This window comes from Convolutriloba macropyga, chromosome 4, assembly GCF_964194025.1.
Source record: "Convolutriloba macropyga chromosome 4, txConMacr16.3, whole genome shotgun sequence".
Classification (NCBI taxonomy): Eukaryota; Metazoa; Xenacoelomorpha; order Acoela; family Convolutidae; genus Convolutriloba; species Convolutriloba macropyga.
The window spans coordinates 50,738,742-50,754,941 of record NC_134471.1 but is presented as its reverse complement, the minus strand read 5'-3'; the positions used below and the strand labels follow the sequence as shown (position 1 = coordinate 50,754,941).

Genomic DNA, 16,200 nt, shown 5'->3' with positions numbered 1-16,200 from the left:
CTATGCTGCGTGAATTGCGTTGAGTGAATGAATACATTATTCATAGCCAAATACTGCTGTGTATTATTTAATACACTATGCAGCGGTCCATACCGGCTGATTCACCACCGCTATTAATACGCGTAATACGTGAAGGATACTGAAGCTATCCAGGCCGCTCTTCAGCACCAATTCTGAAACGAATATATGACTAAAGACGAGTAGTAGTCGGCTCCACGAATGACCTAGAAATTGATTCGGAGCTAGTCATAGGTCTTGTGATTTTTTAGTCGTGTTGACTCAATTATAAACACGCACGAGACTAGATTTTGCTGCTGAAGGAAATCAGACCAAAACTCAACCAGCGCGAAAGTAAGACGCTAAAAATCTAACCAAAAAATTCTCTTCTCTCTCTTCCTCTCTCTGCTCTAAGAGCGAAACCACTATTTCTCCGCTAAGCGGGACTATCTGCAGCAATTGTAAGTCTGCTAATTTGCTAACAAAAATAGAGTTAAAATATTATTCATATCCAGCAGTAAGATGGATTCAATTTCTTGATTAAGATTAGATACCCCAACCATATTTTCAAGTAGGAATTAACCCCCAATTGTGCTCTATCATTTTTATCTATTTACTAATTAACCTTTGTATCCAACCAATTTTATTTTCTAGCAAATAACACATAGATTTGGAAATTAGCAAAGAACATTGTGAGCATATAGTGAGACTTATTCTAGCACGCAATTAAGGTCGATACAATAATATAGGTTTAGCTCTAGTGTGGTAATTAAGATCAAGCGAATAAAATACCTACCACATCAGAGTTAAAAACTGGTGCGACGAGGAATAAAGAACGTCGGTTGCTCACACATTTAGGAGCCTGGTGGACTTTTTGTGGCTAGTTTTCCAAACCAAAAACCCAGAGGTCACACAGGTTCTATGGTAGGGCCACATACCGCGCTATCCCAGTACCTGTGTGAGATGTTCTAAGATTCTGAACGTCTCAATTACGACCGACTAAAAGAGACGGGTTCTCCCCACAAAAGAACAGTCCACTGATTAATAACTTTGAGCACCGGTTCTTTGCTTCTCAGACCCAAATTTTGACACTGTAGGTTGGTTTTTTAAGCGCAAATGTGAGTACATAATTGTGTATCATAAAAAGACGTATTTGTACTTCCCCCCCCGCACAAAATTCGACAAGACCGGTCACATTAATGTTACTTTTAGACTAAATAATTGTGTTCAACTTAACCAAATATTTAATACTGTTAGCATAACGAACTGTACTATCCCCCCTAGTCCTATATACGAAATCATACACCCATATTCATTAATCTAGCTCTCATATATTGTCCGTAAGTTAACTTTAGCGTGTCTTATACATCTTAACTTTTGATTTATCATCTAAATTATTGAACTTATCATCCTCCAAACCCATAGTACTGCAAAAACAAATTGACCCACATGCAAATAAGCCTAGTTTAACGTGGTTCTACCTCATTATACATGCATAGTGTACCTTTTAGTGTCTCTAAAAGTTAATAAATCACTCTGATAGCTACAAATAACGTTGTATTGTTAACCAAACACCCCAGCAGTCACTATAACGCCTCGATTTAGCCCCCCAATTTCCAAAATTTCATAGTTTTGAGTTAAACAAAGTTGGTTCTATGAGATTTTTAGCCCAATTTTGCCTATTTTCTGCCTAATTTAACAGGAATTTATGAGAATTCCTCCTAAAATCAGCCAATTTTACAGAATTTTTCACAAGAATTGTCCGGAATAAAGTGAAAACTTTTAAATTTTATTAGATTTTTGAAGAATTTAGCCCTGTTTGGTGTAGAAATTGTGTGTTTTTTGCCTAAACTCACCTCAGTTTTGACTAAATAATTGAGTATTGGTGCCAAAATCCACTAAATTTCACCAAAACAAGCCCAGATTGTTCTCTAAAATTGCCAAATTAAGCTCATATATTCCTAAAAATTCACTTATTTAGACCAAATTTTTTTCAATTTTTACCTAAAAAGTGCCCGATTTTAGAGCCTTTAGTCCTAAATTTGCCCATTTTTGACCAAAATATTTCAGTTTTTATCTAAAATTCATGCAAACTAATCGGTTTTACTCCAGAATTTGCCTGAAATTAACCAATAACTAACTATATGTAGTAAATTTTGACCACAATTTTTGCTTTTAGACACAAAATTGAAATAATTTTAACCCGAAACTATTAGATTTGACCCAAATTATTGACATATTAGCCCAAAATTGTCAAAAAATTATCAAGTTTAGCCAAAATTTTCCCGATTTCACCCTGTTTCATTAAGAAAACACCCGCTTTTGGTAAAGAATTGTCAAAATTTGCCAAGATTTTACAATATTTTGTCTAAATTGATCTGGTAATTGATCAAAATTGACCCAAAATTGTCATTTTTTGCCCAAAATTGACCCAAAATTCACTCAGGTAATCCAAAAATTGCCCAGAACTTGTAAAAAATTACCCAAATTGAACCACAACAAGTGAAAAATATCTCATTTTGGATACAAATTAGCGGTACAAATCTCAAAATTGGCCTCAAAATTCCGAATAATTTCCTGAAATTCGCCAATAATCCTAAAGTATGACTAAATATTCGAACACAGAAACAAGAAAATAGCTATTGAAGACTATTAACGCCTATTTTAAGTTCATATACTAATAGAAATATAGCGTTTTGTCCAAAACTAACCACCAAAACGGCAAACTTAAAGGAAATAACACGATCTTTTCGTGCAACCTTTTTCAGTAAACGTTCCCTTTACTGGTATTTTGTAATATTTAAGTTTCTCCTTCGTTTTTCTGAGCCATATATTCGATTGCACTTGTTGGGTTACGTATAATTCTGCTACAAATTCACTTCAACAAATTTAAATTTCCAGTTTTTGCAAAAAGTTTATGGAATACCTAATAGGAGACAAACAAATAAGTATTAAGGATAACTCAGCAGACTGTCGAGTGCTCAAATACGTCACTGACGTTGAACAATCATACGTGACAATAGTCTACCGTATCAAAAGAACAAAAACTGTTGGTCAAGTAACCATTTTCAAAGCTGAAAACACCTCTCTAGATTATTTGTTTAATAGACTTAATAAACGTGGCTCAATCATCGATTTACAATGTATGTACACTCTACCACACGCTTCCAATAAATGAGTGAAAGCAGCCAAAATCTGAAATTAGTACCCTTGCCAGATAATAAACTCTATAAGTTTGAAAAAGTTTGCATGTTTTCACCCACACTACCTAACTTTGTTAAAGAAATAATCCAAAAAGAAATAGTTTATTGTGTTCTAATAAGAAAATCTGATAGCGATAATCAAATCATTTCCTATCGAGTCAGAGTATATAGGCCAATACTAACAACCGCCTACTCTGAAAGCAATCAAAAACCAAAATTTTGTCAGTCAGGAAAATTTTTCTGGATAGAATTTCGACTAACCGAAGATGGTTGCTATCAACGAAAGAACAAATGCCCATAATTATTTAATCTCAAAAATTTTTGTATAAAACGAAGTGAAAAATAAAACAAAAACTCTTTTTTATTCTTATTGTCTTATATTCAAGCTTATGGATATTAGTACAAAGCATCTAAATGTAACAATTTTGTACGACGATAAAGTTGCAAAAGTTAAAAGGTACACCTTAAATAACGATAAACAATCTCTGATTATTTATTACAGGTTTGTTAACGATCCGCGCCTACACAGTTTTATAACATATGCAAGTTCTAATCCTGATTTTTACAAAACTTTGAAAGCTTTGCACACGCCCAATAGTTATATTGAACTCTAGTTCACTAAACTTAACTTAATTTTGTAACTAATACTGTCTAAAATTACATCTTTTTTAGAGCAAAAGTTGAATTCGATGAATATTGACGCTAACTTCTTGAATATTATAATCAAACTTGGTCATAATACAGGCAAAGTTACTAGTTATAAATTAGATAAGAAAAAGCAATATATGTACATTTTCATTAATTTTGATAACATTCCAGGACTAGCTTGTTACATAACACATGCGGAAAACAACCCAAAGTTTAACCAAATTTTAGACGCACTTCGTACCCCAAATAGTGTTTTTGAGATAGGACCATTTGTTTAAGCAAATTGTCTGAATATTTTCTAAATTCTATAAAAAATTGTTTGACCTTTTCATAGCTTCAAATTCTTTTGATTAGACTTTTATATTGCTTCTTTCGTTTATAGTATCTTTTTCATATAAAAACTTAGTAATAATTCAACAAAAACCCTAAAACAAAAATGGCTAACATCGTAGCATACCCAGACATTTCTCTTGAAAAATTTACAGGCTTAGACCCAAGTGAGGACGTAGCAGATTTTCTAAGTCTAATAGAGAGAAAAATAGAGTTTTCATTAGGAGTTAGACCAGGACCAGGAGATGCACAAAATGCATATGACGCACGTAGAAAAGCATTATTTGGCTCAGTCTTAAGAGGACCAGCAGCCCAATGGTTCGATTCTTTGCCCGCAGCGGAACCATGGGATGATGTTAGGACAGGTTTCCTAAATAGATTCACAGACGAGAAAGACAAGTACAGAAAACGAATTGAGGTAGAAAACATTCGTAGACAACCAGATCAATTAATCAAAAGTTACGTACACAGACCAACAAAAGCAGTGGAAAAGGGATGGCCAGACCCATTCACAGATGCTCAAAGGCAAACTAAGTGTATGGAATTTTTTGTAAGAGGACTAACTCCTCCAGCACTTAAACAAAAAGCGCATCAATATTTGATAGAAACACCTAACGCAACATGGGAACAACTTAGAAATCAAGTTAGCACTAAAGACTTAAGTTTTGCAGTAAGTAGTGATTTCACAGGTACAGCATCTAGCAGCATAGACAACAAAATGGAGATAGATGGTATAAAAGACCAGCTCCAAGAATTAGCAAGTTTAATGAAAAACAACAGAATTAGCGCAGCCTACAACCCAAACGAGCCTAGAAATAAACAAAATTACACACGATTTTGTAAATTTTGCAGAAAGTCAGGTCACACAATAGCGTATTGCTATGCAAACAGAGACTTTAAAGAACAAAACAGACAGCAACCACAGCAAAGAGATAAGTTCAGAGATAACTATCAAAGCTATAGAGGACGTCGTCCAAGAGAAGATAGTTATGATAGAAATCAGAACCGATACAGACAAGACACTAGACCACATAACAGTTACTACAACCAAGACAACCGCAGACAATACTCTCCTCATCCTAGATCTGAGAACAATAACTTCAGAAATCGCTCACAAAGCTTTGAGAATCGAGATCGACGCTATAATAGCAGATCCAACGATCGTAGACCCCAGGATAATAGGAACTATTCCAGGGAACGACAATATGATCGAAACGATTCCCGAACAAGGTATCGTGAGTCAAGCAGTCCAAGACAGGACTATAGAAGAAGTAACAGTTCTAATCAGAATTCTAGAGATAACAGTAGAGACCGTAACTCAAACAGAGTTCAATTCAGAGAAAATAAAGTTAATGGATTCTTTGTGGACAATCAACAAGATGAAATTAATTTAAACTAGACGAGTCTCCGTACAAAAATAAAAAGACAAACATTTTTATTAACTTGTACATTCACGCCGTCGGAGACAGTAATAAACATAACGGTTTCGAATCGCAGTTTCTAGTTGACACAGGAGCAACGTGTTCCCTAATAAACTTTGATTTCCTACAAGAACTTAAGTCACTGATTGATGTTAAACTAATTGAGTCAAAACAGAAAACAATTGCAGTCAACGGTGAACGATTAAAATTGTTAGGCTACATTCATGTCCCAATCTCATTTGACATTGAAGGCAAATATTACACAGATCTCAAAACATGGGCTTCAGAGAAAAACGGTTGCGAATTAAACATCCTAGGAATGGACTTTTTGAATTTTGCAACGAAATCAATCGAGTTCACAACTCCAAAAATGAACTTAAAAATTTATCCAAACGTCTCAATCACACTCTCAAAATATCAAACAAAAAGTTATCCTTTTGTAAGTAAATTTGAAAAAGTTGTACTTAACAGACCTTTCGAACTAGCACCGAAATCTAGCAGAGTACTAACAATTACACCATCAAACCAATTTTTCAAACAAGGAACATCATTTATAATTGACAATCGACTCCAGGACAAAGGTATTTACACATACAACGTCTATTGTGTAAGAAAAGAAAAAGAGTTGCCAATAATGCTAAATAACCCTGGTGATCGTAAAGTAACAATAGATAAAGGTTCAATAGGATACACTTTGGAAGAAATTTGTAAAAAAAAATACAAAAGTACACACTGATTGATAACGTCGCGTTCTTAGATGTCTTAACAGAAACTGAAACAGATTTCAATCACATCTTTCATGTGACTGAAAAAGTTGAAAACCCAATTCAGACTTTAGAAAATCCGAAATTAGACAAAACAGATATTAGACAAAAGTTGAAAAAAGCTCAGAAAAAGGTTCAAGAAAAAGAATTTGCAGACCACAATGAATTAGAAACAGATTTTAGTCAAGATCTAAAAGACTTAAAACCAAAAGCAACAATAGAAGGTGAAATTCGACCACAACAAATACCACCAGAAAAACTGGAAATGTTTAGTAAATCAGACCGTGAGTTTCTCAAAAAATTTGATTTCAGTCAATCTGACATTAATGATGCACAATTACTAGATCTCATGAAACTTCTTGCCAGAGACAAGGACGTCTACTCTCAGCACAAGTATGACGTTGGCAAAATAAAGCAAAAATTTCACGTAAAACTTCTACCAAATTCAACCTTGACTAAGCAGAGACCATCACGAGTGCCATTGCACCATCAGGAAAAACTTGAAATTTTGCTAGATCAGCTCTGTAAAGCAGGAATAATTCGAGAAATGGGAGACGACACCGAAATGGGATCGTCATTTATTAATCCCGTTATCATCCTTCCAAAGGGAAACATAGTGAAACTAGTAATAGACGCTAGGTATCTAAACTCAATAACAGACCTAAGTAAGTATTCATGGCCTCTAGAGCCAATAGGTTCTTTATTGACTAGACTAAACGGAAACTACTTCACTACAAGTGATTTATGTTCTGCATATAATCAAGTCCCTCTAACGGAGGAAACACAACAATTGACGAGTTTCGTAATAGGTTCAAAACAATACACGTTTCAACGTGGTTTTTACGGACTTTGCGGACTACCAAACTTTTTCAGTAGGATAATGACAATCCATTTTGCACCCTTAATAAAATCTAGACAAGCCGTAACTTATATTGATGACACAATCATGCAAGCTCAGACAGCTGAAGAGATGTATGCAATCATAAAAAAGTACCATCTTTTGCTACGCAAAGCAGGACTGAAAGCTCAACCTGAGAAAACAAAATTCTTTTTGCGTAAAGTACAATTCTTAGGACATGTAGTAGGAAAAGACGGAATTCAACCAGTAAAGAAAAGGGTTGAAGATCTCAAAGCCTTAAAGACACCTGAGAATAAACGAGATGTAATGCGAGTCCTAGGTTGTTTAGGATTTTACAGCATGTACATAAAGAATCTGCATGTAGACAGTAAGCCATTTTACAATCTTATAAAAACTGAAACCACTTTTCAATGGACAGATGAACACGAGAAGTTGTTCAGAGAAATTAAGGATCGTATAAGTGAAGATACAGTCTTAGCAATTCCTGACACCAGATACCCCTTCCATGTTCATGTAGATGCATCATCAATTGGTGTTGGTTCAATTTTAGTTCAAGAATTTCCTACCGGAAAACGGATAGTTTCATTTAATTCTCGAGTTTACACAAAAGATGAGCAAAAAATGAGTACAACAGCTAGAGAACTTTGTGGCGTAATTTCTGCTCTACAAACGTATGAGCATTACATAATAGGTTCTCCACATCCAGTTTATCTCTACACAGACCTCAAGCCCCTACTGTATCTTTGGGGACGTAGAGGAAAATTATCTCATCGATTTTTCCGCTATCAACTTGTCATTTCACAATTCCAAAACTTAAAAATAATTTGGACAGAAGGCAAAAACCTAGCCTTTCCAGACATTCTAAGTAGAAACGTCTCGATAAAAGACTTAGACAAGTATCAACTGAAACACAAAAAAATTCCGAAAGACATTAAATTCTACGACGAGTCAGGCAACGAAGAAAAATACTTCGTGTTGCATGACAATGAAAAGGGACAGAAAAATGATTGCTACCCCATTCTAAAACAAACTTTTCAAGGAGTTAAAAAACTGAATTTTGAAAATGAACAATTTTTTCAGACAAACTATAAACCCAGTGATCGAATTTGTTCAACTTCGGACATATCAGAATCCTTCTTGAAAGGAAATGCAATAAATCACTATCGCGGAAAATTCCCACTAAAAGAGCCAATCCTAAGCGAACAAGACGACAGTGAAAATTACTAATCTGATTTGTCTTTAGAATTTGATGATAATTTGGAAAAGGAAAAGGAGCACTTTGAAAAATTTTCTACAACAGAAGACGATCCTCTGTTAGATTCTGTTGAATTATCAGATTTAGAAATAGATGACATGAGTCTTGAGCAAGAGATTGAAGCAAGCAAAGCAAACTTTGATAGAATAGCAAGTGTTCGACTAGCAAAACCAATTTGTGAAAATAACGAAATTTCAGATGGAAAAGAACTAATCGAGAAATTATCTAGTTTTGCTAAAGATATTTACTTGAACATAGCAGCAATCAGCCAGGAACAATTCAAAGACCCAGTCATTCAGACTGTAAGACAACTTTTTGAATCAGGAAACAAAGATGAGAAAAATGTAAAATTTCGACAATCAAAAGCCATGAAAACGTACTTGAATAATTTTGAAAATCTTTGCCTAATTGGAAACATTTTATGTATTAAACAACCAACTGAAGATCCAAATATTCAAAACATCTAAAAATATGCGCACCATTATCCCTCTTCTTAAAAATTTTTGAATTAGCTCACCAAGATTCGCTTTCTGGACACTCTGGAAAAGATAAAACATTGTCAAGCATAAAACGCATTTTCTATTGGCCAGGTTTATATAAATGGGTTTCTCACTTAATAGCGAATTGTTTAGACTGTCAAAAAAATAAACAAAAACGCAAAGACTTAAATGAAGCACCACTTGAAAAATGGACAGAAACTGTACCTTTCCCCTTCCACACGGTACATATAGATCACAAAGGTCCAATAAATCCACCATCGAACGGAAATAAACATTGCCTAGTAGTAATTGATTCCTTTTCTCGTTACATCCAAGTTTACCCAGTTTCATCAACATCAGCAAGTGAAACAATATCAGCACTTGAGAAATTTTTTCTTACTTTTGGTATACCACAAAAACTTGTGTATGATAAAGGATCAGCCTTTATGAACGAGGAGTCACAAGTTGGACTCATGAACTTGGAATTACGCATGCTCCTAGAACAGCATACTCTCCCTGGACCAACGGGAAAGTTGAGATCCAAAACAAACATCTTGGCACACATTTCCGAATCTTTTTTGAACAAGCTAATCGTAATTGGAGTGACTTAGCACCAAAGTTCGCGTTTGCTCATAACACAACAGCAAACACTAGTACAGGATTAACACCCTACGAAATCGTTTTTGGCCAAAAGCCCCAAATTCCCCTTTCTCTGAAATTAGGATTATTAAGGTCTTCCGATTTAACTTGTAATTCAGAATTTTGCAAAGATTTACCACTCCACAAGCATTCAGAACAAAGTAGCAACAACGATCAAATAGATAAACTACTAAAACCAAAACTAAGTAGTTCATTGCTTGCTCGTGAAAATCAATTCAAACAAATTTAAAAAACTGCATACAACAGAAGCCTAGAAGTTAACTCCAAAGCACATCAAAACAGAAACAAACATAAACTAGGTAAGCCTTTAGACGTAGGACAACTAGTGTTAATGGAAAACCACTCATTCGAGGACGGAAAATCCAAAAAGTTACATGAACTAAGATCAGGACCGTATGAAGTAACAAAAAAATTGACAAATGTAAATTACGAAATAGAACTTGTTTCAAACAAAACTGTCAAAAAAGTTGCCCATAGAAACCATCTAATTGAGTACTTCCCAATCGAAAACGCAATTTCAGAATTAGTTGTTGACTATGGTTTAAGGAATGAAAACTTCCAACCATTCTACAAAAATTTAATGAATAAACAAGTTGAAAAACTTAATAAGCCAATGGACAAATTTTCCTTTCAACAACCCTATACTGAAACTGAATTTCTACCAGTAGACAATTTTACAAGTAATTCGGATAACATACAAAATGAAAATAATCATAAAAAACATTTGAAGATAACAATACCACAATAACAAAACCTGATTCAGGATTTCAAGAAGGTTTTTCAACTACGTTTGTAGATAACACACAAACACCTGATAACCGTAGTCGTAGTAGAACTAGAAGTTCTACCACATATCCCGAAACACGTATTCGTTTTGCAGATCCACCTGACATTAGAGTCAGCCCTGTTAGAACCCAAACCCGTGTACAATCACCCGAAGCAAACCCAACTCCCTCGGATGATCAACGTTCATCTCGAATCGATCGTCGATTTTCGGGACGATTGAAAAAACTTACTGCTCGCTATCAAGCGGGATTTACTTAAATCTTACCTTATATATTTACTTTAAAGGTTCAAATCATCGGAAAATTAACTTCCGAGACCTTTTCTCTTACTTCTTCCAGCCTTATTCTTAGCTTTCTGACACTAAAAAAAAAACCAAAAACTCAGTCAATCACTAATAAAATAAAGTTATTATGAAAAACAATAACTTCCTTTATAAATATTTAACTGTTTTGTTTGTCTTTACTGTTGTTTCTTTTTGTAGACCCTCAGTTAGAAATGAATTGGATGACATCTCCCCTACGTTAAAAGTTGTTCATCATGACTGTTCAAAAATGAAAGAAAGCAAAATGTATGCTTTAAATCAAGTAGCTCAATGCAACATTAAACCGGAAAATATTAAAGTTGCACCTGCAATGGTGACACTGTATCAAAGATCGTACAGAACAAAAGTAGAGGCAGTGATGTGTCGAGTAAAATCGCAAGCTTTAAGATGGCACTGTGGATTTTTATCGCACTCTTCTTTAGCATATGACCAAATTTCTCTTACAACTGACGTCATAGTAACGCCAGAAGAATGCAGACGTGCAAACAAAACAGGGAAAATAGCAATAACAAAGTACGATAGAACTTATAAGCTAGACATTTCAAATGAAGTTTTAAAACACCAATACACACACGGTGGTCTGAACGAGGACGACCACTTAGAAGATAACACAGATTGCTCTGCGTCAGTAGAAGTAAAACTTTATTCCTTTGAAACACAAATGCAAAGAGTTGAACTCGAAGTTGATCAGGAAACAAAATCAGTTTTTACCCCATTAGGATTAAAACTTCCATGCGAACTCAAGGAAGGAGGTTGTGAAACAACATCACTAGACCCCTTCGCTTACTCATGGGATGTGCCAGAAAATTGCATTGTTACAAAACTTTTCACTCAAGTCGCAAAAATGATAAAGTTCACAAACGAACCAGATCCACCACAATACTACATCATAAGTACGCACGACATGCAAAATGATGTTTATCGTTTGCAAAACAACATGAAAATAGACCACACGCGAGACATAAAACTGAGGATAAATAATGAAAGAACTTATATTTGTGGAAAGCCTACTCCTTTGTTTATTACAAACTTTGATGATTTATTTGTTTCCTTCACAGGCGGATTTGATATGAATACGGGAAAAACCGTAATTTCGAGAAATAGTGTTAATTATTACAAAATGCAAGTCGGCACCGACAACAAAATAAGGGTGAACGGTTTTTACGAGACACCTAAAAACGAGCTAGTTGGTAGCCAACATTTTGGAAATCATAAAAAAATTCTTGAAAACGTTGGAAAAGACACTATCGATTATGATGCTCATATGCGTATGAAAATTAATTTCATGATGTATAAGGTCTATCGTGATTTGGAACAGTCTGACTTCCTTATTTTACAAAATATGTGCGAGCTCAGACGCACTCAAATCCAAATGATCAATGCATTGTCTTACGAAAACAATAGATTGGCCGGATACATGTTAACCGGAAATCGTTCAATGTTTTTAGAGATTGAAGGTGTTATAGGTTTTCTATATCCGTGTCCAAAGAAAATTTCACCGCTTAAAGTACTTGATCGCTGTTACGACCGTATTCCGATCTTTTATGACGGAAAAACTATGTTTGTTAATCCTATTACGCGCCAAACATTTCCATTTGCAAATGAAATAGACTGTACAGATACTTTCAAAAATTTGTTTCAACTTGATTTAGATAATAATAATTCTTGGTATCAGTTGATGCCGGCGCCAGTTCCTTTTAAACCGCCCGCTGTTTTTGCTCCACAACAAATTGGTTATATTCAAAAAATCCCTGATTATGATTCTCGTCGTGCAGGTATCTACACTGTAAACCAGTTGAAAGATTTTTGGAGAACAATTTTGCATAAATCAGCTTCTAATTCAGTTTTGAAAAAGATTTCTCGAACAGTGCTTCAAAATGCACACGTAGACAGTAGTCAACGCGATATCTATCGCGCCGCAGGTCTCAATAATCGACTATACTTAGATTCAATGTTGTCACCATCATTTTTCCTTGATCACTTTAAGAGTACTTTTGGAGAAATTGGCTATTACATAGAAAGAGCCGGAATTTTGTTTGCATGTTTCATGTTGATCAAGTTCTTGATCGATGTCGTAATTTTTATTTTAAGAGCTTTCGAGATACAAAAACTGTCGAAAAACACTATTGGTTTTTGGAAAACACTACTAGGAGCCTCGTACAATTTATTTCTACTTTCCATTGTCACATCAATTTATCAAACTCCTAAAAATGATGAAAATTCTGATAACAATACAAACAACGAACCAAACAGAAGTCGATACCTCAAGCACACACCAGATAATAACATCTATCACGACAACAGTCAAATTGAATTGTCACCACTCACTGCACCTGAAGTAGTATCACCTCCTATTCAAGAAATACCACATCTTTATCCTAAAGTTCCTACTGAGCAAGAAGTAAATGCAATTGCTCCCCCATAATTCAGTCATCCAATTTGTCTTTTTATACTTAATTAATCACATTTCACCAACTCTTATTAGTTTAAACCTAACTGTTTCAGCATTATGATCTGAGATGCAAAACTTTAATGATCTTTTTGTATCCGAGTACCATAAAGGTTTATTTATTAAGTTTCACGAATTTTACGGACATATATATTACTCTTTTACACCCGCTTATGAAAACTTAGTGCATTTAAAAGTTAGCGCACCCAAATTTTCTGACTTAGTAGACATATTAATTTATTCAGACCACGAAAAATTTTATACTCTTAAGGAATTTTTACTTGATTGTGAATATGGTCTACTAGATTTAGGAAGCAACATCCACTTTCTTTTATAAAATGATGCACCTCGATCTTCAAAAGTCCCTTCGGGAACTAATTATTTTATTTGCTATTTTATACGTTTTAACTAATTTTGCTTTATTTCTTAAACATTTTAGAGAACCAAACGTATTTACAGTACATTGCAAAAACTTCGAGCTCCATCAGCACGAGAATAACGTATTGGAATGTACTTTTACTACCAACGCAGTTTAGTAAGACCTTATCAAATTAATCGATCCTTTACTATCCATTTTCCCTATCAAGTAACTCCCACTCTAGAAGTTTTGTTCGATTTTGTAGACTCTTGGGACGAAGGTTCAATAAAAATACCAGCTTTTTCCCCTTATTGGAACTTTTTTTTAATGCTTTCAGAGCAAAATTTAGACGAGCTTCCCATTGACATCTCCAACTGGTAATGATTAATATACAGAATAGATCCCTTACCCTTAAATTAAATAACATAAAATATATTATCCTTGGATTATCCACAACCCATAACTCATTTATTATTTATATTCGACAACCCCACAGCATTTTAAATCACTATCTAACCTTAAAAATTGGTCACCCCCAAATACTCGAAATAGCCCTATTCCTATCCTTCTTTTCTAACGCAGAATTAACAATTAAGTATCCTATTCCTTTATTTTAAGTCATGTTTTTCCTTTTGAACCAAGAACTAGTTGAGATTTGCAGCTTCGTGAAAACCTTTGAAACTGAACCTTCCCTTCAAGCATTTATTTTAGTAAACTTGAAGAACGTGAAAACCCAGAAAACATCAACCCTCTCAGTCTACCCCACTTCAATTTACTGGGATTATTTCTTTTACCTCCTCGATAACGAGTCTAAATGTGCTAGAAGTATCTCAACAGAATCCAATAAATTATTGTAATTATGATTTTTCACCTCAACCAGCATTTAGTCAGAATAACTGACATTAAACGTTCCTTTACCGAGACTGACAACTATACCTCCCCTTCCTTAGAAATTTATTATGTTAATATTGACACCCAACAAAATTTAATGAAAACCCTAACTCCCCTCTCACCCCATTGGAATTTCTTTTTGAAAATAGAAAAGTCGCTCGTATTAAAATTAGGTCAATCAAATCCCCCACATAACCTTAATAACGAAACTATCTATCCATCCCGAGATTTTTAAAATGGGAAATTGTTTTTCCTTTCGAATAGTTTTTCCCCTCCAAAATTCATCACGCCCCCCTGTTGTCGAGTATCGTGATGAATGTCCCATTTGTTTACGAATTACATCATGCTGGAAAAAACTGCACCCTTCGGACGGAGACCAACCCCCCCCATCTAGTTTGCACTGATTGCAGAACTAACCTCTTCAAACATTCTTCCCAACCAAATTGCCCCCTTTGCCTCCGCCATATTTACACCGTATCCATTAGTTTTTACTACCGATGCTTCTGCTGCAATCAACTAAAGAAATGTGTCACCTCCTCAACTCACCCGCACATAAAATGTCACCAGGACCTTGGACATTTTGTGTGCAAACCCTGTGCCCAAGATAAACATAATTGCCCCATTTGTCTGAAGAAGATCAACCCTCACGACGTTTGGTCGGAAAGCTGTTAAACAATGCAAATGCACCCCATTTACGTCCCAATTCTTCTTCTTCTCTCCTTTATCGTCACCCTCTCTGTTGGCCTCCTCCTAGAAGTCCTCATCCTTCTCCTCATCTAACGACCCTTCACCACTAGCAGGTATATACTGCAACACAAAAAACCCAGCTGCGCGGGTCGTCGCACGGAGGGGAGCCAAGAGGTCCGAAACCCGATTTAGTCAGTTAAATCTGACACAATCTGATTCAAAGCTTCTAAACAATTAAATTTTTTGTTAATAGGATATTCCGATTTTTAAAACGGAGATTGTTTTCAAAATTTCAATTCCTTCGATTTTTTATTTTCTTTCTTTCCACCCCGGTGGGAGCTTCGCAAATTGATTCTGCACATAATGTGTGATTGCAATTCTGTACTCTAAGAGTATGATTTTGTTGGTACCTTTAAAAGTACGATTGTTTTCTTTTCAGCACAACTAGATTTCGTTTTAACCTTTATTTGTAAGTGTATTTATATTTATGTTTGACAAGATGTCGAAAAGATCCCACCAGACCGCAACCCCCACATTGCCAGAGGAGCAGTATGACCCATTGACCAACTGGATGGCTGATCTTCCACCTTTAGCAAAGAAGCCTAGAGCAATCCATCCGCGTCAACGTGGTCATCTCAACAAACAACAACATAAACAACAACATCAACACCAACATCAACAACAATACCGACAACAGCATGAGCCCCATCAACATCAACAAACCACAGTTAAAAGCAACTCTCATCAAGCACCTCTTCAGCCTATTCACAGTTCCATAGACGACGGATTGCCCAAGGGAAGAGATTTTCCTTTGAAGGAAGAGAGGCTGGAGCACCAACGGATGAGAGAGATGCATCCGTTAGACAACAATCCAAAATTCGTTAAGTCGTTGGATTATTCCCTCACAATGGACTGTAACCAATGGTGTCTGTCAGAGGAAACAGTGATCAAAAATAAAGTTACCGGCCAGACGATCACTGTTCCCACCGACACCCTACCGGTGATTCCTGACTTTTCGTTGGTACCGGCAATGAACCTGTGGAGACTTCGCTCCCGAAATGCCAACGAAAGGTCATATGAAGTGGCTCACA

General features: G+C 35.4%; 1 protein-coding gene across 2 annotated transcripts in view; it reads right to left on the bottom strand.

Moving 5' to 3' along the window:
- LOC142338489 (folate transporter 1-like) overlaps positions 1–16,200 on the bottom strand; it is a 49,699-nt gene that overhangs the window by 16,202 nt on the left and 17,297 nt on the right. The window lies entirely within an intron of this gene.